General features: G+C 39.6%; 1 long non-coding RNA gene across 1 annotated transcript; it reads left to right on the forward strand.

Moving 5' to 3' along the window:
* Positions 1-8,631: 8,631 nt before the first annotated feature.
* On the forward strand, positions 8,632-25,359 carry LOC306919456. Its single transcript, XR_013789533.1, has 3 exons — positions 8,632-8,834; positions 24,698-24,798; positions 24,999-25,359. It is a non-coding gene; the product is annotated as an uncharacterized lncRNA (long non-coding RNA).
* Positions 25,360-26,792: the final 1,433 nt, after the last annotated feature.

Raw genomic sequence — 26,792 nt, forward strand, 5'->3', positions numbered from 1 at the left:
CTTTTTTCTTTTCTTTTTTTTTAATATAAATACCGTGGAATACCGAGGTATAGGTTTTCAATACCGGCACCGTACCGTACTGTAAAATCTCATACCGTGGCATGCCTAATCTGGAGTAAAGCTGAACATCAGCTATAATGCCTTTGAGATTAAAACAGTTAACTAAAGCACTACAAAAAATAGGATACACAGAAAGCAACTTGGAAAGATGAATAGGACCCTGCAGAGTCATAGGTTTTAAGCAGATTTGGCTGAAGCTTGCAGCTGTTTAAGAGAAGGCAGGAATAGTTTAGCATGGTTTGATTGAAAGTTACCAGGCTACTTCGAACCCATCAGCATGGCCTCTGGGCTAGAACATGAAATTAAACAGGACAAGCATCTCTACGTTGACAAACCTGGAATTAAAAACAGGTCTTAGAATGAAATAATCCATAACACAGGTCCAAGTTCTACCACTGAGTAGCCTGTTGATAGATGGAACAGAGGAGCGTCCTTATTGATGGGTGATTGCAGATTCATTCATTATGACTGATCTGTTTCCCATTCCAGGTTTTATCCGACCAAAAGCAAGCCACCGCTGCTTATAAGGTAGCTCCAATAGCACAGAAGACTTACATCTGCCGGCAAATATTAAATTCAGCCATTTATCTGCAACCCATCTCCCTTCGTACTCTTCCCCCAAACCGTAAAAGGAGCTGCGTCCATGTCAACACTAATGTTACAGATGTTTCGGCCGAAACACTACTTAAGTGGCTGAGCGACTGCGTGTGAATATGGAATTGAGAACTAAGAGAACAAATGCAGCCTAGGTGAAAATGCAGATTGATTAACTGATGACCTGCCTCATGGTTTCGGTAGCAGCAAATCCACGAATACCGCCAATGTGAGCCTATCCGGTAATGGCCGCAGCTGCGATGAAGACTGTATGCAGCAACCCACAGGAAGGACCTTCCCAGCACCCAAGGTTCATCCCATCAGTATGATCACCATAAAGGCCTGTCGCTCAGGAAATGGAAAACAGAAGCAGTATGAGGTCAGGCTATGAATGAATATCACTTTAAAATGACATGGATATAGCTAAAGTTGACGTTAAAAGCAAGTTAGCTTCAGTCATAGTGTAGTATCATCTAAGCCGTAACGCTGATAGAATTAAAATCATCATCATTTAGCAGCAGTGTTAGCAACGCGGTAACACCATACCTCTTTTCCTGGGCTGAGCATAGGAGAAACACCACACCTGTTTCTGGGCTAAGCATAGCAGAAATGTTAGCAATGAGCCAATTCCTGTCTTTAAAGACGTTTATTTTAATGTTAAACACTTCCCTGGCGCGCCATATGCACTTACCTGAAAAACAGAGCCATAGAGTAAGATGGTAAGAATGGCGCGGCTCTTCTTCTACAAATGGGTAGAAGGACCGAAGTAGGCAGAAATGCATGGACCCATGCAACAGCCCAGCTTTAGTGATCTTAAATCCCTATATGTTAGATTATTTGTAGTAACCATACGACAAACACATTAGAGACTTTAGTCATCACTGAATAATACTTTTAAAAACAGTTGTCATGTTGCACACGTGCCTAAAAATAGCTCTTATTTGCGCCGCTGAAACCTCGTTGAAAACAATGTATTCAAACTCTGCTTGTCCGCCTTTCAGACTGCATGAACAGCGCTCGGTTTCTACCCCCTCATCGTAACTCTTCTATTAGATGGCTCTGCTGTAACCTATGCCACCATTTCTCCAAGCATACTTGCATAGGCGGCCCAGCGCGTTAAGTCTTGAGGCTGAAGCACCCACTGACACAATGGACGCGTTCAGAAATAGCGCACTGAGCAATGCAAACAAATGGACGAGTCCGCACTGGGGGCAGGGCAGGGGGGGCACCCACTGTCGTTATAAGAACTTTAGCGCCCGCATAGGCCTATATCCCGTGCGTCCGTACCATAGACTTGTTTCTCCAATTATGAGCATGAGCATATATTATATATATTTTGTAACCATCCGTGAGCACTTCTGCATCTGATTCATTGAAAAGAAGGACCCCAACGTAACCAAGCCAAAGTGCTTTCCTGGGCATTTTTAAAATCCTCTAGCTGCAGACCACTTATATTGAACTGCGCTTTGACAACTGGTAATAGTTTGCAATAGATCTTCCTGATCATTAATCCCCTATCAATTAGCCTCCTAAAGACCTCATAATACTAATGAAAAATATTGTTGTGATTCCTGAATGTGCAAGCATCCACCTTATAGCCAGGTAAATCCTTTACTTTAAACAGCAGGATCAATTCGTTTATATAGTTAGCATGAATCATTTGGCATTATATTGATTCCTCCAGCCAAAGATATCCAGCATGGCTCTGCCCACCCTAGGCCCATGATACGGTACAATTCACACTGAAATATTCTTTGGGACCCAGCAGCCATGTGGGCCTATGCAAACTAGCAACCTCTACTCCCCCAGTTGCTCTGGTCAACTCCATTTACTTCTGACTGACGCTGCATTGGACATTTCATTCTGATCAGAGAACTTGTGTTGCCATATTGGAAGAGACAAGCAGCCAGGTCCGCGAAAACAAGCCACAAAAACAAACTTGAATCCTTATGAAACAGTCCAAACAACGTCAATAATTTTAACAACATATTAAACTGAGGGTGCTTCAAATGCACCGCGGGTTTAACAACAACGTTTACCCGGCAAGTGACTTAAATAAAACAAGCCCAAGACGCTTATAATGACCAGACGTGGCAACATGCCTGACAGACGCGATGCGGACATACTCAGAGTAATCTAGTAATAGTGGCGACACTAGTGTTGACTTCCGTGGCAACAATGGAATGCGGAAGTGCTCATTCTATCTCAACGGGATAGTTCCAGCCATAGGAACGATGTTGGAACTGGAGATCAAAGCGTGTCGCCACTCTCCTCCTACTTTACCTCTGGACAAACTAGTCGCAGACTAGTGTATACTTTTAATCCATATTACGTCCACATATGACTAGTAGGCCTACTACTACGCAGTCAAGACAAGAATGCGCACTAAACGTGACTGCTGTCTGAATGATTATAAAACATTGGCCTGGATTTACATGTGAAGAACGGCGGAGAAGCAGAGCAACTCGATAGCAGGTAAGGCTGCTTCCTTGACTAGTGTTGTGAGCAGGACAGACCCAACGTGACATTCATTGGCTAACAACTCGGGAGGCAGACAATTACACATTGTACACACATGGCGCGCGTGCTGATGATGAAAGATCCCACCCACAATTTAGCATTCAAATACTTATTCCTTCGTTAATCCAATATTCCAATGCAATAGCGGTTTTCCCTACTTTAGAAGTGAGTTGGGGATGCGTCCTACAGGCTGAGGAGTTCATGTGCAGTTCAACACTGCATGCGTGATGACATATTTGTATTGGGTTATTGGCATGAGAAAACGTACGTTTACATTGGCAAAGCAAGTGTCAAAGTATCAGTCTTGTTACTTCAGCACCATGGACAGACAGCAAATGGGAATCATCTCTGTTTCTCTCACACACACACGCTCACACACGTACACTCACAATTTAGCATTCTAATACTTATTAGTCGTTAATCCAATGCAATAAAAATATGTTTTTATAGTGGTTTCCCTAGAAGTTAATTGCTTATGCGTCCTGGCTTGTAGATCAGCTTTTTTGTGATCCGTGATGCATGCATCCGATTTTTACATTTCTATTCTATTGAGTGGTTAATCATCAAAACATAATCGATACACAGAAGTGGGCCTAACAGACACTTCAGAAACAGAAATGATGAGCTTTTATTTTACCATTGGCCCCGCATTTGGGGGATTTCACCCTGTCAAACCACTCTGTCGATCATCAATGAGAGTGCATGGGAAACGGTACTACTGTCTGTCATGTATTATGTCTAGGGATGGAGCCCGAAAATCAGGCAGAGCGCAGAACTTGTGCTCTGCTGTGAAGCTATGTTTGGCAGCAAGGTTACAGTTAGTTAATACGTGTCTGTGCACGCTGCCGCCGCTGCGCAAATCATAATTCATACACAGGACAGAAAGCAGGACATAGCCTACACACAAGACAGAGGTATTAAGCATTCATTTTATTACAGGAGTTATAGGCCGCTACACTGTTCATCAGAATGGCGGGGTTTAAACCCCTTTTCGATAGGCCCGCCATTCCGAATAGACTTTTTCGGAGTGAGTGTTCGAAATAGGGGGGTTTCAAAGTGGGGGTGTTTCTAAGTGGCGGGCTTCGGAATGCCAATCTGTTCCCCAGTGTTGGTTAGCGGTGAAATGAGCCTCCTCATTCGGACAGAGTGAGCAGAGAGGCGGGCAGTGGAAGTTATTAGCACCTTGCTGCTTGGAGTGCAGTTTGGTTTTAGATAGATACCGCAACGGACACTCAGTTAACACACTTTGATTTGATTTGAAAGCATGTTATTGACTCTAAAGCCTTATGTATTGTTGATCACCATTAATTGGACAATGCGTATCGGGTTGTTCTTGTGTAGGTTAGTTCGCAACTTCGCATTGCACTTTACAACTTCGATCTAGGGCAGTGAGCATCTCTGTGTGCATTTTCACATGTCTTCCGTGACTCGAATGATGTAGGTAGGCTATAGCTCGCCTGAGTCGCCTCTAAGCACAACGTACACAAGTTTACCCCATGTCGCACAATGCAAACTGAAGAAATAAGTATGAAGACCCCCCCCCCCCACACACACACACACACACACACACACACACACACACACACACACACACACACACACACACACACACACACACACACACACTCACACGTACGTCCATCCCCTCATGTGAAAGCCTGGTAACACGAGGTTACCCCCATGCTGCAGATCTACAGGGCAGTACAAGCTCACAATGTCGCACCATGCAAAGAAATAAGCATGAAGACCCCTGTCCTCTACCCCCCCCCCCCCCCCCGTCCCGTCCATCCCCCCATGCAGATCTACAAGCTCAGTCACTCACAATGCGTTGCAATGTGAGCTTGTAGATTTTCAATTTGACAAAATGTATAGAGCTGAAATGGTTGATGTACTGTATGTTTTGTAATAATCCAAATCTACAAACTAATTCAAGGTTCAAGGTTCAAGGTTCAAGGTTTCTTTATTTTGTCTCCCAAGGGAGAAATTTGTCTTGGACCCCAAGGACCCGTCCTGCAGCATACAAATACAAAACAATACAGTACAATACAAAACAATACACAATACAAGACAACAAAGACACACGGTGACCCGTACAACATTAAAAAGAAAAGAAAACACACACCAACATACCTAGTGCAAAAGAAGAAGAACATCACCTCATAACCTTTGACCCCTACCCTGTCTGCTCTCTGCAAGGACTCTGTTAAGGAGTGTGATTGACAGAGGGACAAAGGAATGCTTGTACCTATTATATTTGCACGCATGGACCTCGTACCTCCTACCTGATGGCATTAGCCGATATTCAGGGTATAGTACATGGGAGGGGTCAGACACAATTTTCTTAACCTGTCCAATGGTGGCCTGCTCAAAAATGACCTGGGGGGTGATCGGAGGTGTAGACATACCCATGATCTTCCCTGCCATTTTGGCTAATCTAAGGATCTCAGATTTGTATTTCACAGTTAGGTTTCCAAACCAACTGGTGATACCATACCTTAGAATAGACTCTATACTAGCTCTGTAGAAAATCAGCATTATGTTTCTACTTACACCAAAAAGTCTGAGCCGACGGAGAAAGTGAAGGCGTTGGTGTACCTTTGCACACATACTTGTCACATGGGAGTGCCAGCTTATATCACAATCCATGTGCACTCCTAGATATTTATAGGAGGTGACCTGTTTGATGTCATGACCATGTATGGTGATCGTGGTGTGGTCACCTATAGACCTGGGATCCACTACAATCTCCTCAGTTTTCCTTACATTAACTTGTAAGTGATGTTCATCACACCAGGTTACAAACCTGTCCACTCCAGTTGTATGGCTACTGATGTTACCTTCACTTGTGAGTAAACTAAGTATAACAGTGTCGTCAGAGAACTTGACTACACACTGATTGGACTGTGAGCTGACACAGTCGTTTGTGTATAGGGTAAACAAAAGGGAGGAACTAACTGTCCCCTGGGGGGCCCCTGTACTGCTTACTGCTCTATCAGAGAGCGCCAAATTAAATCTCACCTGTTGTGGTCTGTTAGATAGAAAGGAGAAATACCATCTAATCAGAACTGGATTCACCTTCATCTCAGATAACTTACGAAGAAGAATGTCTGGATGGATTGTATTAAAGGCTGAGCTAAAATCAACAAAGAGAAGTCTTGCATATGTTTTTGCTCCCTCTAAGTGCTTCAATACACGGTGTGTTAGTGTGGAAATCGCATCACTAGTTCCCCGATTCCGTGCATAAGCAAATTGATGTGGATCTAGTGATCGCTCCGTTTCCTTTCGGAGCTCCTCAGTTAGGATTCTCTCCAGGGATTTGACCACATTGGAGGTTAATGCTACTGGCCGATAGTCATTGTTCTCTTGTGGACAGGGCTTCTTTGGGACTGGAACTATAATAGATTTTTTCCAGATTTCTGGCACAGTATAGGTGTCTAAGGATAGCTGAAATAGACGCTGCCATGCAGGAGTTAATTCCTCTGCACATGTTTTTAATAAAAAAGCACACATTCCATCCGGACCTGTTGCCTTGTTGGTCTGCATAGATTTAAACACCTTAGTTACAGAACCTGGGTCTATTGTTATCCCGACATCATTATAGGGTAGGGCATTAATAATAATTGATAAATAAGGTTTTCAAATAAATGTAGTGGAGTAAAAGTACAATATTTGGATCCAATATGTAGTGAAGTAATAGTGTTGGAAATTGGAAATATTCAAGTAGGCTAAAGTAGCCTACACATAGGCTACTTGTATTACAAAATTATAATTAAGTACAGTACACAAGTAAATGTACTTAGTTGCTTTCCACCACTGTCTCTTTTATCTTCAAAATAAATACAGAAGTCAAATCTAACTGAACCATTGGCTGGCATGGAATTGGAAACAAGCCTAGGTTGATGCTAGACATCAGCATTATAATTACTAAAAGATGTGGGAGAGGAGTAGCTGGGATGAGGGTGTGGCGGAGAAAATCATTTGCATGAGTTGGATTACACGGGGGCGCAGCTGAGGCCATTGTGGTACTGCAGCTAAAACAGCTTCAGAAGCACATAAAGCAATGTCATGGACTGGTTATATCAGAGTGGTGAGTGAGGCTCAAACCATTACAAATATGCTTGAGGGAATATTATATAATATTATATTTTGATATTAAGTATTAAAAACACATTTAAAATGCATGTTATTTGCGCTTTAAGCATTCAATCAATAAAATAATACAAATACAATAAGCGACAGTAAAACATAGGTCGACAAAGCACCTTGGACACCATTGGCAACTCGATTTCAAATTGTCAGTTTCGTCAAAAATGTTTAAAAAAAATCTAATATTTGAAAAATAGTCTCAAGTAATGTAAAATACACACGATGTGAACATGCCTTGTGGTGACAGTACATCATTATCAGACTTAATTTGATCCTTCAACTTCTTGTTTATGCCCTAAAATGACTGGATATAGCTAAGCACCCGCTAAGCCTACAGGTTACTACAAGTAAGACGCGCAAACGCGGGAAGCGAACGCAGCTCGTAAATTGCAATAACAACAATTAGAATAAATTACGTACTTTTTAAGGTTTTTTTTAAGTTAAGTTTTTTTAAATTAAATGTTTTTTCAAGTTATTTTTTTAGTGTGTATGTGTGCGTGCGTGCGTGTTTCTTTTTTAGGTTTTTTTTTTAAAAGTTTTTTCTTTAAGTTTTTTTTTAAGTTAATTTTTTTGTAAGTTAAGTTTTTTGTGTGTGTGCGTTTTTCCTTTTGAAGTTTTTTTTTAAGTTAAGTCTTTTTTTAAGTTAATTTTTTTTTTAAGTTAAGTTTTTTGTGTGTGCGTTTTTCCTTTAAGTTTTTTTTTTAAGTTAATTTTTTTTTTAAGTTAAGTTTTTTTAAAGTTAAGTTTTTTGTGTGTGCGTTTTTCCTTTTTAAGTTTTTTTTTAAGTTAAGTTTTTTTTTAAGTTAAGTTTTTTGTGTGTCTGCGTTTTTCCTTTGTAAGTTTTTTTTTTAAGTTAATTTTTTTTTAAGTTAAGTTTTTTGTGTGTGTGCGTTTTTCCTTTTTAATTTTTTTTTTTAAGTTAAGTTTTTTTTTAAGTTAAGTTTTTTGTGTGTGTGTGCGTGCGTGCGTGTGTGTGTGTGTGTGCGTGCATGTGTGTGTGTGTTTTTGTGTGTGATACAGCTGCGCCCTCTGGTGGTGGGCGGGTGGTGTTACAGCGTGACACACAGACACACACACACACACACAGACAGACACACAGACGTGATCTGCTGGGTCTCATAGTAAATGCTCACTGCGTTCGCAATAAAATGACTGGATATAGGCTATAGCTGTTCCATAGCTGCTCCCCACTGTATTACACTGTACCATGGCTCCCTCTAGTGACCGTTTATATTTAGTGCACCGTACGCTCCAGCAGCGCTAGTGCGCATGTGCACAGTGCACAACATTATGTGAGTTGTGCGTCGGCTCGGTATTAGTTTCGGCAGCTGCTGCTAAAATCCACAGACAGAACAACAATAAGAAGTTTGTTAAAACAACATTATGGCGTCTGACTGTTGACACTTTAATATGCACAGAACACTAAAAGGTGGTTTGAAAACAGTGTGGTCGTTAAGCAGCAGGAGCACGTTTGTTTGTCAGCAGCTAAACTACTGAAAGAAACACAGCTACAGGTAAAAAGAAGAAGGATTCACCACGTTGTGTTTTTACTACATTTATCTTTTAACTTATTGACTCATCTTTTAACATGAGTCGAATGTCTCTCTGCTTGTTTGTTATAAATGTGATCATAATAAACAACCAGTGTAGCAGCAGCAGCAGCAGCAACAATAATACAGTAGGCCTACATTGTTTGGTTGCATCTTGTTGATGCCACTATTATTATTATTAATAATAAAAAAATATTACATATTTTGATTGTCCACGAATATAACCTTTTTCCTTCTGTTTTAAGATTTTCTTTCACATTGTTTAAATGATCATTATAGACTAGCAATAACCTCACCTATCTCCCAGACTCTGTCCCTAGTTAGAGTTCAGAGTATTAATGAATGTAGAATTATGTGCAGGATGCAATTTTTATAGAAATGTGAGGGACTTTGTTTATTTAACTCATTTGTTTTGTACTCTCTCACACTCTCATGCCAGTGTGCCAGTGCACCCTCCTTTGTGCCAACGTTGGCTGATGAGGAATTTCCCATCATGCATTCACTCAAATACGGCCTTTGAAGTTCGCACCCATGGTGTGATAACGCCAAGGCCTGTCCAAACACAATGCCTTCTTGTCACCTGTGACCATCTCTACTGCTTCCCCATCACGCATTCACTCGGTCACCAAAAGGACATTTAAATGTATTGAAATGTGTCTATACAAACTCAGCTTTGAAGCTCATCGGAACCACGCTGTGATAACAACAGAGCTTGACACATGGCCCTGTTCTCTAGGACCATTTGCTGCTCACCTGTCCCCCCCCCCCCCCACCCCCTACCTTCCTTAGCAAATATTCCTTTCATCTTGATAAACCTGTATTGACTTCTGCATCCTGTCCCTAAAACCCCTTCTCTCATGTCTCTTTCTGCCCCACCTTCTGGGTGTGGTCTATCACTGCATATAAACTGTACCTCTGAATTGTGACATGGATGCCTGCTTTGAGACCAGTGTGTGCTGCAGCATCTGTGTATTCCTGTGCACGTTAAATAAAGATCATCAGACAGACCTTGCTCGCCTCCTGATTCCTCACGCGTTAGTTCAGTGCAAAACCTGCCACATCATGGCACTGGTGCCTAAGGTTGCCCAGCCCTGCTGTAGGCTCTAGACTAGGGATGGATCCGATTTAGCCCCTCTCTGGACCCTCCATTTGACATTTGGATGTCACTTTACGTAGGGTCCCTATGCATTTATTCCACGCACTATGGTAGGCAGATGTACATACCCTCCGTGCAGGCCGTGCTGCGGCCTTTTGGTGGTGGAGATGTTTCAAAAGAAGCCTAAATCGGCTATAGGAGACAACGGAAACGTGAGCAATTTCATTTGGCGCAGAATCCGTTTAATCTTTGTTCCTTTCTTGACTTCCCATTGTACCGCCTCCCGCACCGAGAGTGGCTAGCTACGCGTCCCTACGTTCCTGCCTCTGATCTGCTCTGACTCAGCTAGCATGTATTCACCAAAACCAACTTACAGTTAGTTAATTTAAAATGTATTTGTGTGTGCTCGTGCTCCGGACAAGTGACTTTTGTGCCCGGACAAGTGAATGGGAAATGTACTTGTCCGCAGGACAAGTCCCTCAAAAAGTTAATGTCAAGCCCTGCAAGCAATGCAAATGTAGATTGTAAACGAGTAGGATATTTACTCTGTCCACTGTAATGTTAATGTGATTGTCAAGTGAACTTGACAAGCTCCATGTCTTCATGAACCAAGCATTGAAACCGTACCAACTAAACCTTTGTCATGCTGTATTATTGTGTCAGTCTTAGAATGACCATTCAGGTAATGCATAACATTTGAATTGTTTTTCCTGTCTTGTTCATACGCTGTAAATTTTGCCTCAAACCCACTTTAACACAATGAGTGCTGCCTGCTGGACGAAAGTGGAATGCACTTGGGTGCCGGTGATTTCAGTCCGCTTTTGGCATCCATCTTGGATACTAAAGTATTAGCGTTTATTACCAAGCTAAAATAAGGCCAATCCTTGCTCTAGAAAACGCTAATGTTCCAATCACGATCACTGGATAATCAGAAATGACCTCCGAACATTGGAGAATAGTTGAAAACCACGCTCTAGTAGGCCTAGTAATTCATGAATCCCATAATCTCAAGATTCTTATTAAAGTCCTGATTCACTTGATTTCAGACCAGACCAGACTGCAGGTGAAAATGAACTCTCCACACTCAGCCAGGGACATTTCTATTAAACAGGAGGAACCTGAAGACATTTCTATTAACCTGAAGGAAGCTGAACACCTACACCTAAGTATGTTAGGTGTATATGTTTTATATTTTATTGTCTCTCTTTTCATCGTTTTATATTACTATGTTCTACTGTCTTGTTTTACTCTGTTCAGCACTTTGGTCAGCTTTGGCTGTTGTAAATGTGCTATACAAATAAAGTTTGATTTGATTTGAAGTAAGTTTCATGTGGTCTTACTCTCTTTAATATTTTCTGTTGGGCTGCCACAATGTCTGCAAAGCTCATTTCCTGGCCACAAACATGTGGCCGACCTCCAATATTTATAAGCGACTAGCTAGCCATGAGGGAGTTGTATTCAGCCAAACTAAATTCAGGGCGGGTACCCATCCTGAACCAACTTGCTCATCCGTACAGTTTTAGCTTAGGGATACAATTTGCAATGTTATTGGCTATGCAAGATTCTGCCCTAAAATATCAATTTCATTATATTTTGTAAGGTTAACATAATATTGCCTTTACCTTCTGCCAATATTTGTTATATTCTCTGCTAGGGCTCAAGTCATTATTCAATTCCTTCATTTCAGACCAGTGTGTGGAGTCCAGACTGCAGGTGAAGATGAACTCTCCAGACTCAGCCAAGGATATTTCTATTAAACAGGAGGAACCTGAAGACATCTCTATTAAACAGGAGGAACCTGAAGACATCTCTATTAAACAGGAGGAACTTGAAGACCACCCAAACCGTAGTATGTATTTTCACTTGGCCTAAATGTTTTACTGTACCTTACCCTAATCCAAAACCTTGATGCTGAGCGGGGAGACATCGTCACTTTGGATTTTTTTTTACTACCAAGCGATTACACCTTTTTAAAGTGGATTTTCATGACAAGCAACTCAGCGGTCGGTGTAATCGCTGTTCAAAGGTAACTTTAAACATAGGCAGTCTAGCCTGAAAGACGGCCGTAAATTGTCGGCATTCATCCTGTTAAGGATCACATTTTTATTACACAATAAAAATACAAAGAACCACTCTTTAAATAAAATAACCTTTTCCACTTTTTTTTTAACTAAAATGTTTCTGAAATTACAGCCCAACAAAAATCACTACATAAACATTTTTTTCTTTAACATGATAATGTTAACAGGAGTCAGCAGTAGGTTGCGTGCTCTGCTCGTGCACATGTAGGCCATCCATGGCCAGCATGTGTGCAAAGCGCAAGTTGGAAGCTCGACAGATCTCTGATTTCAAATCATTCATGTCCAAATAAGGCCTTAAGGTGGCCTTACACTAGCCGATAATCGGGCATTTTTGACGCTCGTGGGTGCCCGACCGCTCAAAGCGCGATCGGGATCGGCCCGATCAACATCAAGAATGTTTGATATTTGCTCTGCCCTGCTCCGATTATCCTGTAGTGTGTGGTGCTATCAGATTTCAGATTGAAAAAAATCGGCTAGTGTAAGGCCACCTTTAAAAGCACTTTATAGGACCAAAAAGTTATTTTTCGTATTATTGTGTATATGTCCAGCTTTGAGGGTAAGTGTAAGCACAAAGATTGTCCTAACACAAACATTGAATGCCATTGACAATGAATGGTCAGTTTTGAGTGTTTGTGTTAACACAAACATTGAATGCCATTGACAATGAATGATCAGTTTTGAGTGTTTGTGTTAACACAAACATTGAATGCCATTGACAATGAATGGCCAGTTTTTAGTGTTTGTGTTAACACAAACATTGAATGCCATTGACAATTGCAGGTTTTCATAGTCTGCTACCTACAGTCGCAACAGAGACAATAAATGCACCACTGAAGTCCTGTCATCACTGCTGCTAGATGACTCATTTGAACACTCATTTGTTTTACCATCATTTTGAAACCTTTTTAAGGCTGTCAAAATTATTGCGTTAACGGTGTTAATCAATTGCGTTAATTAATTGCCTTAAAAATATTTAACTTATTAACACATTGATTGCTACAGAATCTAGCCAGGCCTATTCTGATGTTGCTACCGTTTAACATTGCACGAAGGCCTTGTTTGGGGGCCCACAGCCAAATGTTATCTTATAGCGAGAATCACACGCATGCATCAAAAGAAAGCTGAACTTGTCCACTTCAATTTAAAAAATACATTTTGATTTTACCATCTTCCATTCTGGAGATATTGACCTTTTTGCAACACCTGCTTTTGCCTGGAAGTGGTTATCTTGAACAGCGAGCAGAGTTATGGATGGTTTAAAGTCAGAGACATTGACAGGCAGATATAAAAATGAACACAATAAATATCCTATACATCCTACACACCGAATGAAAGCCCTGAATGTGTACTTTTACGAGGAAAACAGTATACATTGATCCCATCTACAGTTTGACAGTAATTGGTTATTGAATGCAGCTTGTGCCCACCAGATAACTTCAGAGAAGACATGGACCTGAACTCCTCAATATTCACAAAATAAGGCCTATAGCGACATATAAATACTATATACCGTATGAAACAGAAGACTCTGCTTTCATAAGGAAAAAACTTCTACTGTAATAATAAAAAATCACACCCCTGTGAAGTGAGCGGTGCAACTCTACTTCTCTACTTATTCACTACAGCTCGCTATATACGGACTGAGACAGAAAGTCATGTAAACCTTTTATTTACAGTTTGGTCTGTAAACTTCTACTGTAATAATAAAAATCACACCCCTGTGAAGTGAGCGGTGAAACTCTGTTCTCTACTTATACACTACAGCTCGCTATATACGGACTGAGGCAGAAAGTCATGTAAACCTTTTATTTACAGTTTGGTCTAAACTTCTACTGTAATAATACAAATCACACCCCTGTGAAGTGAGCGGTGCAACTCTGTTCTCTACAGCTCGCTATATACGGACTGAGGCAGAAAGTCATGTAAACCTTTTATTTACAGTTTGGTCTGTAAACTTCTACTGTAATAATACAAATCACACCCCTGTGAAGTGAGCGGTGCAACTCTGTTCTCTACAGCTCGCTATATACGGACTGAGGCAGAAAGTCATGTAAACCTTTTATTTACAGTTTGGTCTGTAAACTTCTACTGTAATAATACAAATCACACCCCTCTGAAGTGAGCGGTGCAACTCTGTTCTCTACAGCTTGCTATATACGGACTGAGGCAGAAAGTCATGTAAACCTTTTATTTACAGTTTGGTCTGTAAACTTCTACTGTAATAATAAAAATCACACCCCTGTGAAGTGAGTGGTGCAACTCTGTCCCATATTCTGTTAAATACCATTAACAATAAAGAGATTTAATGTTTGTGTTGGCACCGTTTGTTTCATATCACCATTACATCACCTAATCAAAATGAGTTAGGCTTTATTATATATTACTGCCCCTCACTTCACACGGTGTGATTATATATCCTATGTTTCCTAATTTGTGCAAAGCACATTGAAATGCCTTGTTGAAATTTGCTATACCAATAACTATGTTAATCATGTGTTCTACATTATATGCTTTGACTCTGACAGTGTCTGCTCTTTTAGATTTATGCCGACTCCTGCTTTGTTCACGTTCACATGATGTTTTTAAGGTTTATTATAAACCAGCAGTATTTATGTTTTAGATTAATTAAACATGAAGCTTACAAAGCAATCTCACAGTTAGCAGTTTATTTCTAGAATGCTTTGTGTGCTGAAGTGGTCTCAGTCTATCTATGGACACAGCAATGTGCTTGGTTCTCATAACTAGTTATCATAAAACACATTATTTCTAATGTGTTTTGGGGCAATCTTAACTTCTAAACATGTTTAATTTAGCAAGCAAAACAAAATGATTAGGATAACTCAAATTATATAAAGCTGCAACTTTTTAGAAATAAAATGTTATACAGATTTAACCAATGCATATGGTAAAGTATCCTGATTTAATATAACTAACTGCGGTGGTTTCTCTTGTCCTTATGTTGGGAACTGTAGACAGTTCCATGTGATAGACCTATTTCTGTAGTTTTGGTGAAACTCGTCACTCATTAATTAACAGGTGATCTGTTCAATGTCAGACAACCAGTGACCATTAACACGCTTAATCTCTGCATTTGAATGCATTGTTTATAGTGAATGAAGCATCGGCCATCATCATATTCACATGTAGCCTATTTACACTTCAACCAGGTGAAAGAATGCAGGTGTACTTCATTATTTGCATTCAAATTACTTTGAATGAAAGCTCCACGTTCCTCCACAACAACACAACCTGAACGAAGGTCTTACAATGTAAGATTTCCATATTTAAATTCAGTTGTTATACTCTGCTGTTCACTGGACACATGACCGTTCTGAATTTGATACTTATTTGATACTTATTATATTAATGTTTATAAAACATTAATATAAAATGTATAAAATAAACACAAAGTCAATTGAGAAAGAAAAACTATAAAATATAACAAATATAAATGATAATAAAAAACAACAATGAATTGCCTACTGTGTCTTTGCAGAATTACAAAAGTGTGGATCAGAATACTTTATTACAGATAAAATAAATGTAGGCTACACAAAATTAAATAAAATGACATTTGAATTTTAACCTCAGAAATACATAAATTACCGAATATTTCATTTTCATTTCAGTTTCTTATTAGACCCTAATGTACACATATTAGTTCTAATTATGAACAGATTATTTTTAATAACGGATTATTAGGTCATATTTGTGTACCGTAAATTGGGCTGTGACTCCGTTTGTCACCATTACATCACCTAATCAAAATGAGTTAGACTTTAATATATTAGCGCCCCCACTTCACACGGGTGTGATTATATAGCTGTTTCCTGATTTGTGCAAAGCACATTGAAATGCCTTGTTGGAATTTGCTATACCAATATGTTAATCATGTGTTCTACATGATATGCTTTGACTCTGACATTGTCTGTTTAGATTCATGCTGACTCCTGCCTTGACTTCATTCACGTTCACATGATGTTTTTAAGGTTTATTATAAACCAGCAGTACTTATGTTTTAGATTAATTAAACATGAAGCTTACAAAGCAATCTCACAGTTAGCAGTTTATTTCTAGAATGTTGCATTGAGCATGACCTGGGGGAGGAGCTAGAGAGGGGTGGAGCACATGCAGCAGTGATTGGTGGAGACGTGATTCTATTGTTCTCCTCTTTGGCCAATCAACCCCAAGCAGTTAGTGGTTCCAACTCGGGCTCTCTAGTATAAGAAGAGTTTGTAGTTCTTAGTTTTCCAGAATTCCTCCTGTGGACTCCAGACTTCAGCTGAAGATGAACTCTCTCGACCGCACCACGAACCATTCTGCTGAACAGGGCCCAATGATCAAGACCTCTGTAAGTTACTCACTGTGTCTATATGGATATAGAATAAGGTGCTTTTGTATATAGTCATGTTTATTTGTTTTATTATTAGAATTGTCTAAAAAGAAGGTATCATCTATTGTGTTAATTAATTCGTATTTGCTACTTTAAGTCCATTAAGTAGTGTCTACTACCTCTAAACAACATTCCCTTTGTCTGTGTTTCCAATACAGTGTTGCATCATCAGTCTGGCTTCCCTGTTCTACCAGAGGTGAAAGAACGAAGAAGCTTGGCTAAGCAAAAATGCCACTGTTGTGATCAGTGTGGTAAAAGCTTCCCTACAATGTCCAGCCTTAAAGGACACCAGATAATTCACACTGGAGAGAAACCCTATGGATGTGATCAGTGTGGACAACACTTCTCTACAATGGGAAACCTTAAAACACACCAGAGAATTCACACTGGAGAGAAACCCTATGGATGTGATCAGTGTGGACAACACTTCTCTCAAATTAACACCCTTAAAACACACCAGAGAATTCATACTGGTGAGAAACCCTATGGATGTGATCAGTGTGGACAACACTTCTCTACAATGGGACACCTTAAAACACACCAGATAATTCATACTGGTGAGAAACCCTATGGATGTGATCAGTGTGGACAACACTTCTCTCAAATGAACACCCTTAAAACACACCAGAGAATTCACACTGGAGAGAAACCCTATGGATGTGATCAGTGTGGACAAAATTTCTCTCGAATGGACAGCCTTAAAACACACCAGAGAATTCACACTGGAGGGAAACCCTATGGATGTGATCAGTGTGGACAACAGTTCTCTACAATGGGACATCTTAAATCACACCAGATGATGCACACTGGAGAAAAACCTTATGGATGTGATCAGTGTGGGCAACATTTCTCTCGAATGGGCAGCCTTAAAACACACCAGATCATTCACACAGGAGAAAAACCTTATGGATGTGATCAGTGTGGGAAACACTTTACTCATTTGACCCACCTTAAAACACACCAGAGAACTCACACTGGGGAGAAACCCTATGGATGTGATGTGTGTGGACAACACTTCTCTCATATGTCAAGCCTTAAAACACACCAGAGAATTCACACTGGAGAGAAAGCCTATGGATGTGATCAGTGTGGAAAACAATTTGCTCGAAAGGACAAACTTAAAAGCCATCAGAAGGTTCACACTGGAGATAAACCCTATGGATGTGATCAGTGTGGCCACCACTTCTCTGACAAGTCCACCCTTAGAAAACACCAGAAAACTCACACTGAAGAGAAACCAAAATGATTGTTGTGTGTGGAAAAGCTTTTGGTATATTTTTGTGAACATACAGCTGTATAGAGCGATTTAGTTTAACTTGTTAATGGATTTTCTTATTGGACTGTTTAGACATTTTAAATTAGACACATTGTCTGTGACAGGCACATAATCACATTTTGTATTTTTCTAGTGAATGTGTTGTAAGTTACTCACTGTGTCTATATGGATATAGAATAAGGTGCTTTTGTATATAGTCATGTTTATTTGTTTTATTATTAGAATTGTCTTAAAAGAAGGTATCATCTATTGTGTTAATTAATTCGTATTTGCTACTTTAAGTCCATTAAGTAGTGTCTACTACCTCTAAACAACATTCCCTTTGTCTGTGTTTCCAATACAGTGTTGCATCATCAGTCTGGCTTCCCTGTTCTACCAGAGGTGAAAGAACGAAGAAGCTTGGCTAAGCAAAAATGCCACTGTTGTGATCAGTGTGGTAAAAGCTTCCCTACAATGTCCAGCCTTAAAGGACACCAGAGAATTCACACTGGAGAGAAACCCTATGGATGTGATCAGTGTGGACAACACTTCTCTACAATGGGAAACCTTAAAACACACCAGAGAATTCATACTGGTGAGAAACCCTATGGATGTGATCAGTGTGGACAACACTTCTCTACAATGGGACACCTTAAAACACACCAGAGAATTCATACTGGTGAGAAACCCTATGGATGTGATCAGTGTGGACAACACTTCTCTACAATGGGACACCTTAAAACACACCAGAGAATTCATACTGGTGAGAAACCCTATGGATGTGATCAGTGTGGACAACATTTCTCTCGAATGGACAGCCTTAAAACACACCAGAGAATTCACACTGGAGAGAAACCCTATGGATGTGATCAGTGTGGACAACACTTCTCTCAAATGAACACCCTTAAAACACACCAGAGAATTCACACTGGAGAGAAACCCTATGGATGTGATCAGTGTGGTCAAAATTTCTCTCGAATGGACAGCCTTAAAACACACCAGAGAATTCACACTGGAGAGAAACCCTATGGATGTGATCAGTGTGGACAACACTTCTCTACAATGGGAAACCTTAAAACACACCAGAGAATTCATACTGGTGAGAAACCCTATGGATGTGATCAGTGTGGACAACACTTCTCTACAATGGGACACCTTAAAACACACCAGATAATTCATACTGGTGAGAAACCCTATGGATGTGATCAGTGTGGACAACACTTCTCTACAATGGACAGCCTTAAAACACACCAGAGAATTCACACTGGAGAGAAACCCTATGGATGTGATCAGTGTGGACAACAGTTCTCTACAATGGGACATCTTAAATCACACCAGATGATTCACACTGGAGAAAAACCTTATGGATGTGATCAGTGTGGGCAACATTTCTCTCGAATGGGCACCCTTAAAACACACCAGATAATTCACACAGGAGAAAAACCTTATGGTTGTGATCAGTGTGGGAAACACTTTACTCATTTGACCCACCTTAAAACACACCAGAGAATTCACACTGGAGGGAAACCCTATGGATGTGATCAGTGTGGACAACAGTTCTCTACAATGGGACATCTTAAATCACACCAGATGATGCACACTGGAGAAAAACCTTATGGATGTGATCAGTGTGGGCAACATTTCTCTCGAATGGGCAGCCTTAAAACACACCAGATCATTCACACAGGAGAAAAACCTTATGGATGTGATCAGTGTGGGAAACACTTTACTCATTTGACCCACCTTAAAACACACCAGAGAACTCACACTGGGGAGAAACCCTATGGATGTGATGTGTGTGGACAACACTTCTCTCATATGTCAAGCCTTAAAACACACCAGATAATTCACACTGGAGAGAAAGCCTATGGATGTGATCAGTGTGGAAAACAATTTGCTCGAAAGGACAAACTTAAAAGCCATCAGAAGGTTCACACTGGAGATAAACCCTATGGATGTGATCAGTGTGGCCACCACTTCTCTGACAAGTCCACCCTTAGAAAACACCAGAAAACTCACACTGAAGAGAAACCAAAATGATTGTTGTGTGTGGAAAAGCTTTTGGTATATTTTTGTGAACATACAGCTGTATAGAGCGATTTAGTGTAACTTGTTAATGGATTTTCTTATTGGACTGTTTAGACATTTTAAATTAGACACATTGTCTGTGACAGGCACATAATCACATTTTGTATTTTTCTAGTGAATGTGTTGTAAGTTACTCACTGTGTCTATATGGATATAGAATAAGGTGCTTTTGTATATAGTCATGTTTATTTGTTTTATTATTAGAATTGTCTTAAAAGAAGGTATCATCTATTGTGTTAATTAATTCGTATTTGCTACTTTAAGTCCATTAAGTAGTGTCTACTACCTCTAAACAACATTCCCTTTGTCTGTGTTTCCAATACAGTGTTGCATCATCAGTCTGGCTTCCCTGTTCTACCAGAGGTGAAAGAACGAAGAAGCTTGGCTAAGCAAAAATGCCACTGTTGTGATCAGTGTGGTAAAAGCTTCCCTACAATGTCCAGCCTTAAAGGACACCAGAGAATTCACACTGGAGAGAAACCCTATGGATGTGATCAGTGTGGACAACACTTCTCTACAATGGGAAACCTTAAAACACACCAGAGAATTCATACTGGTGAGAAACCCTATGGATGTGATCAGTGTGGACAACACTTCTCTACAATGGGACACCTTAAAACACACCAGAGAATTCATACTGGTGAGAAACCCTATGGATGTGATCAGTGTGGACAACACTTCTCTACAATGGGACACCTTAAAACACACCAGAGAATTCATACTGGTGAGAAACCCTATGGATGTGATCAGTGTGGACAACATTTCTCTCGAATGGACAGCCTTAAAACACACCAGAGAATTCACACTGGAGAGAAACCCTATGGATGTGATCAGTGTGGACAACACTTCTCTCAAATGAACACCCTTAAAACACACCAGAGAATTCACACTGGAGAGAAACCCTATGGATGTGATCAGTGTGGTCAAAATTTCTCTCGAATGGACAGCCTTAAAACACACCAGAGAATTCACACTGGAGAGAAACCCTATGGATGTGATCAGTGTGGACAACACTTCTCTACAATGGGAAACCTTAAAACACACCAGAGAATTCATACTGGTGAGAAACCCTATGGATGTGATCAGTGTGGACAACACTTCTCTACAATGGGACACCTTAAAACACACCAGATAATTCATACTGGTGAGAAACCCTATGGATGTGATCAGTGTGGACCACACTTCTCTACAATGGACAGCCTTAAAACACACCAGAGAATTCACACTGGAGAGAAACCCTATGGATGTGATCAGTGTGGACAACAGTTCTCTACAATGGGACATCTTAAATCACACCAGATGATTCACACTGGAGAAAAACCTTATGGATGTGATCAGTGTGGGCAACATTTCTCTCGAATGGGCACCCTTAAAACACACCAGATAATTCACACAGGAGAAAAACCTTATGGTTGTGATCAGTGTGGGAAACACTTTACTCATTTGACCCACCTTAAAACACACCAGAGAACTCACACTGGGGAGAAACCCTATGGATGTGATGTGTGTGGACAACACTTCTCTCATATGTCAAGCCTTAAAACACACCAGAGAATTCACACTGGAGAGAAAGCCTATGGATGTGATCAGTGTGGAAAACAATTTGCTCGAAAGGACAAACTTAAAATCCATCAGAAGGTTCACACTGGAGATAAACCCTATGGATGTGATCAGTGTGGAAAACAATTTGCTCGAAAGGACAAACTTAAAAGCCATCAGAAGGTTCACACTGGAGATAAACCCTATGGATGTGATCAGTGTGGACAACACTTCTCTGACAAGTCCACCCTTAGAAAACACCAGAAAACTCACACTGAAGAGAAACCCAAATGATTGTTGTGTGTGGAAAAGCTTTTGGTATATTTTTGTGAACATACAGCTGTATAGAGCGATTTAGTTTAACTTGTTAATGGATTTTCTTATTGGACTGTTTAGACATTTTAAACATTTTAAATTAGACACATTGTCTGTGACAGGCACATAATCACATTTTGTATTTTTCTAGTGAATGTGTTGTAAGTATATATATATGGGTGAAATAAAACGTGTTACAAAATACATATTGTGTACGTTCTTCAGCCATTTGTTGATATACAGGTTTAATGATTGTGTTTAGTTCAATGTTCGTTTTAAAAACGACAATGAAGGGCACATGTATGTCATCGTGTCCCTAACAGAAACATTAAATACCATTAACAATAAAGAGATTTAATGTTTGTGTTGGCACAGTTTGTTTCATATCACCATTACATCACCTAATCAAAATGAGTTAGACTTTATTATATATTACTGCCCCTCACTTCACACGGTGTGATTATATATCCTATGTTTCCTAATTTGTGCAAAGCACATTGAAATGCCTTGTTGAAATTTGCTATACCAATAACTATGTTAATCATGTGTTCTACATTATATGCTTTGACTCTGACAGTGTCTGCTCTTTTAGATTTATGCCGACTCCTGCTTTGTTCACGTTCACATGATGTTTTTAAGGTTTATTATAAACCAGCAGTATTTATGTTTTAGATTAATTAAACATGAAGCTTACAAAGCAATCTCACATGCAGTTAGCAGTTTATTTCTAGAATGCTTTGTGTGCTGAAGTGGTCTCAGTCTATCTATGGACACAGCAATGTGCTTGGTTCTCATAATTAGTTATCATAAAACACATTATTTCTAATGTGTTTTGGGGCAATCTTAACTTCTAAACATGTTTAATTTAGCAAGCAAAACAAAATGATTAGGATAACTCAAATTATATAAAGCTGCAACTTTTTAGAAATAAAATGTTATACAGATTTAACCAATGCGTATGGTAAAGTATCCTGATATAATATAACTAACTGCGGTGGTTGTGAGTGGTTTCTCTTGTCTTTATGTTGACAGTTCCATGTGATATACCTATTTCTGTAGTTTTGGTGAAACTCGTCACTCATTAATTAACAGGTGATCTGTTCAATGCCAGACAACCAGTGACCATTATCACGCTTAATCTCTGCATTGAAATGCATTGTTTATAGTGAATGAAGCATCGGCCATCATCATATTCACATGTAGCCTATTTACACTTCAACCAGGTGAAAGAATGCAGGTGTACTTCATTATTTGCATTCAAATTACTTTGAATGAAAGCTCCACGTTCCTTCACAACAACACAACCTGAACGAAGGTCTTACACTGTATGATTTCCATATTTAAATTCAGTTGTTATACTCTGCTGTTCACTGGACACATGACTGTTCTGAATTTGATACTTATTATATTAATGTTTATAAAACATTAATATAAAATGTATAAAATAAACACATAAAGTCAGTTGAGAAAGAAAAACTATAAAATATAACAAATATAAATGATAATAAAAAACAACAATTAATTGCCTACTGTGTCTTTGCAGAATTACAAAAGTGTGGATCAGAATACTTTATTACAGATAAAATAAATGTAGGCTACACAAAATAAAATAAAAGGACATTTGAATTTTAACCTCAGAAATACATAAATGACCGAATATTTCATTTCAATGTAATGTTAAATGTATTCACAGCTAATAATATAAAGATAAAAGATAAAACAATGATTTAATGTCTGCCGTGAATTAGCCTATGAAACAAACAATAATAGCAATGATTGTTACAAGAACATAGCCATTTTAACACCTGAAACATTGCACACTAGAAAGCTGAAAGAGTGATAACAGTTTCCATGTGATGATATACCTATTTCTGTAGTTCTGCTGAAACTCATCAGAGTCAAAGAGGTGTAAAATAGTTTCAGTTCATCCATAATGTGATCATTAACAGGTGATCTGTACAGTGCCAGACAACCAGTGACCATTAACAGGTTTAATCTCTGCATTTGAATGCATTGTCTACAGTGACTGAAGCATCAGCCCACAGGCCTACACATTACACAATGGGATTTCACTGTAAATACAGTTAAGAAATAAAATTAAACCAATTGTGACCCGATGTGACTGAGAGCCTGCCACCGTGCAACCACCAGCTTTTCACCAGAGGAGAAAAACTGAATTTATAAATTTACTGAATTGATCCAAAATTAGTTAATAGCACAGGCAGCCTCTTCTATAAATAAATATCAGAGCTGAAATGTACATGTAAATATGAAATAAATGCTTAAACATATAGCTAGGTGTAATGCTATAGAGACCACAGAAGTGAACCTTTCAAGCTTGTTTTTTCAACTCGCTGATTTCTGCAAGACATTACTCTATAAGCCATATCTCCAAAACTGGTGGGTCAAACTGAACAACCAATATCTCTATTAAAAAAAAGCAGTCAAGTTGTATATCAAAGGAACGCTTTTGCCTTCGCCTCCCTGTTGGCCCGTTGTCTCATATTGGTAAATTGGAAAGCAATAAACCCACCGTCATTCAAACAATGGATCAATGAAGTGGTGAGCGCATTAAAGTTAGAAAAGATTAGATACTCTGTAACCGGAGCAAGAGAGGAGTTCGATACAACTTGGGCTCCATTTATAAGATATGTGGAGAACCGAGCTGTCATATAAAAATAACACAAACTAACATGTGTTCTACATGATATGCTTTGACTCTGACATTGTCTGTTATTTTAGATTCATGCTGACTCCTGCCTTGACTTCATTCACGTTCACATGATGTTTTTAAGGTTTATTATAAACCAGCAGTACTTATGTTTTAGATTAATTAAACATGAAGCTTACAAAGCAATCTCACAGTTAGCAGTTTATTTCTAGAATGTTGCATAGAGCATGACCTGGGGGAGGAGCTAGAGAGGGGTGGAGCACATGCAGCAGTGATTGGTGGAGACATGATTCTATTGTTCTCCTCTTTGGCCAATCAACCCCAAGCAGTTAGTGGTTCCACCTCGGGCTCTCTAGTATAAGAAGAGTTTGTAGTTCTTAGTTTTCCAGAATTCCTCCGGTGGACTCCAGACTTCAGCTGAAGATGAACTCTCTCGACCGCACCACGAACCATTCTGCTCAACAGGGAGGACCCAATGATCAAGACCTCTGTAAGTTACTCACTGTGTCTATATGGATATAGAACAAGGTGCTTTTTTATCTAGTCATGTTTATTTGTTTTATTATTAGAATTGTCTAAAAAGAAGGTATCATCTATTGTGTTAATTAATTCGTATTTGCTACTTTAAGTCCATTAAGTAGTGTCTACTACCTCTAAAGAACATTCCCTTTGTCTGTGTTTCCAATACAGTGCTGCATCATCAGTCTGGCTTCCCTGTTCTACCAGAGGTGAAAGAACGAAGAAGCTTGGCTAAGCAAAAATGCCACTGTTGTGATCAGTGTGGTAAAAGCTTCCCTACAATGTCCAGCCTTAAAGGACACCAGAGAATTCACACTGGAGAGAAACCCTATGGATGTGATCAGTGTGGACAACACTTCTCTACAAAGGGCCACCTTAAAACACACCAGAGAATTCATACTGGTGAGAAACCCTATGGATGTGATCAGTGTGGACAACACTTCTCTCTAATTAACACCCTTAAAACACACCAGAGAATTCACACTGGAGAGAAACCCTATGGATGTGATCAGTGTGGACAACACTTCTCTACAATGGGACACATTGAAACCCTATGGATGTGATCAGTGTGGACAACATTTCTCTCGAATGAACACCCTTAAAACACACCAGATAATTCCCCCCGGAGAGAAACCCTATGGATGTGATCAGTGTGGACAACACTTCTCTACAATGGGACACCTTGAAACACACCAGAGAATTCATAATGGTGAGAAACCCTATGGATGTGATCAGTGTGGACAACATGTCTCTCGAATGGACAGCCTTAAAACACACCAGATAATTCACACTGGAGATAAACCCTATGGATGTGATCAGTGTGGACAACAGTTCCCTACAATGGGAAATCTTAAATCACACCAGATGATTCACACTGGAGAAAAACCTTATGGATGTGATCAGTGTGGGAAACACTTTACTCGTTTGACCCACCTTAAAACACACCAGAGATTTCATACTGGTGAGAAACCATATGGATGTGATCAGTGTGGACAACGCTTCTCTCAAATGAACAGCCTTAAAACACACCAGAGAATTCACACTGGAGAGAAACCCTATGGATGTGATCAGTGTGGACAACGCTTCTCTCAAATGAACAGCCTTAAAACACACCAGAGAATTCACACTGGAGAAAAACCTTATGGATGTGATCAGTGTGGGAAACACTTCTCTGACAAGTCTACCCTTAGAAAACACCAGAAAACTCACACTGAAGAGAAACCCAAATGATTGTTGTGTGTGGAAAAGCTTTTGGTATATTTTTGTGAACATACAGCTGTATGTTTCTTATTGGACTTTTTAGACATTTTAAACATTTTAAATTAGACACAATGTCCAGCCTTAAAGGACACCAGAGAACAGAGAATTCACACTGGAGAGAAACCCTATGGATGTGATCAGTGTGGACAACACTTCTCTACAAAGGGACACCTTAAAACACACCAGAGAATTCATACTGGTGAGAAACCCTATGGATGTGATCAGTGTGGACAACACTTCTCTCTAATTAACACCCTTAAAACACACCAGCAAATTCACACTGGAGAGAAACCCTATGGATGTGATCAGTGTGGACAACACTTCTCTACAATGGGACACTATAATTCACACCAGAGAATTCATACTGGTGAGAAACCCTATGGATGTGATCAGTGTGGACAACATTTCCCTCGAATGAACACCCTTAAAACACACCAGATAATTCACACTGGAGAGAAACCCTATGGATGTGATCAGTGTGGACAACACTTCTCTACAATGGGACACCTTAAAACACACCAGATAATTCATACTGGTGAGAAACCCTATGGATGTGATCAGTGTGGACAACACTTCTCTACAATGGGACACATTCAAACACACCAGATAATTCATACTGGTGAGAAACCCTATGGATGTGATCAGTGTGGACAACATTTCTCTACAATGGGAAATCTTAAATCACACCAGATGATTCACACTGGA

This window comes from Electrona antarctica (assembly GCF_951216825.1).
Source record: "Electrona antarctica genome assembly, contig: scaffold_25, whole genome shotgun sequence".
NCBI classification, from domain to species: domain Eukaryota; kingdom Metazoa; phylum Chordata; class Actinopteri; order Myctophiformes; family Myctophidae; genus Electrona; species Electrona antarctica.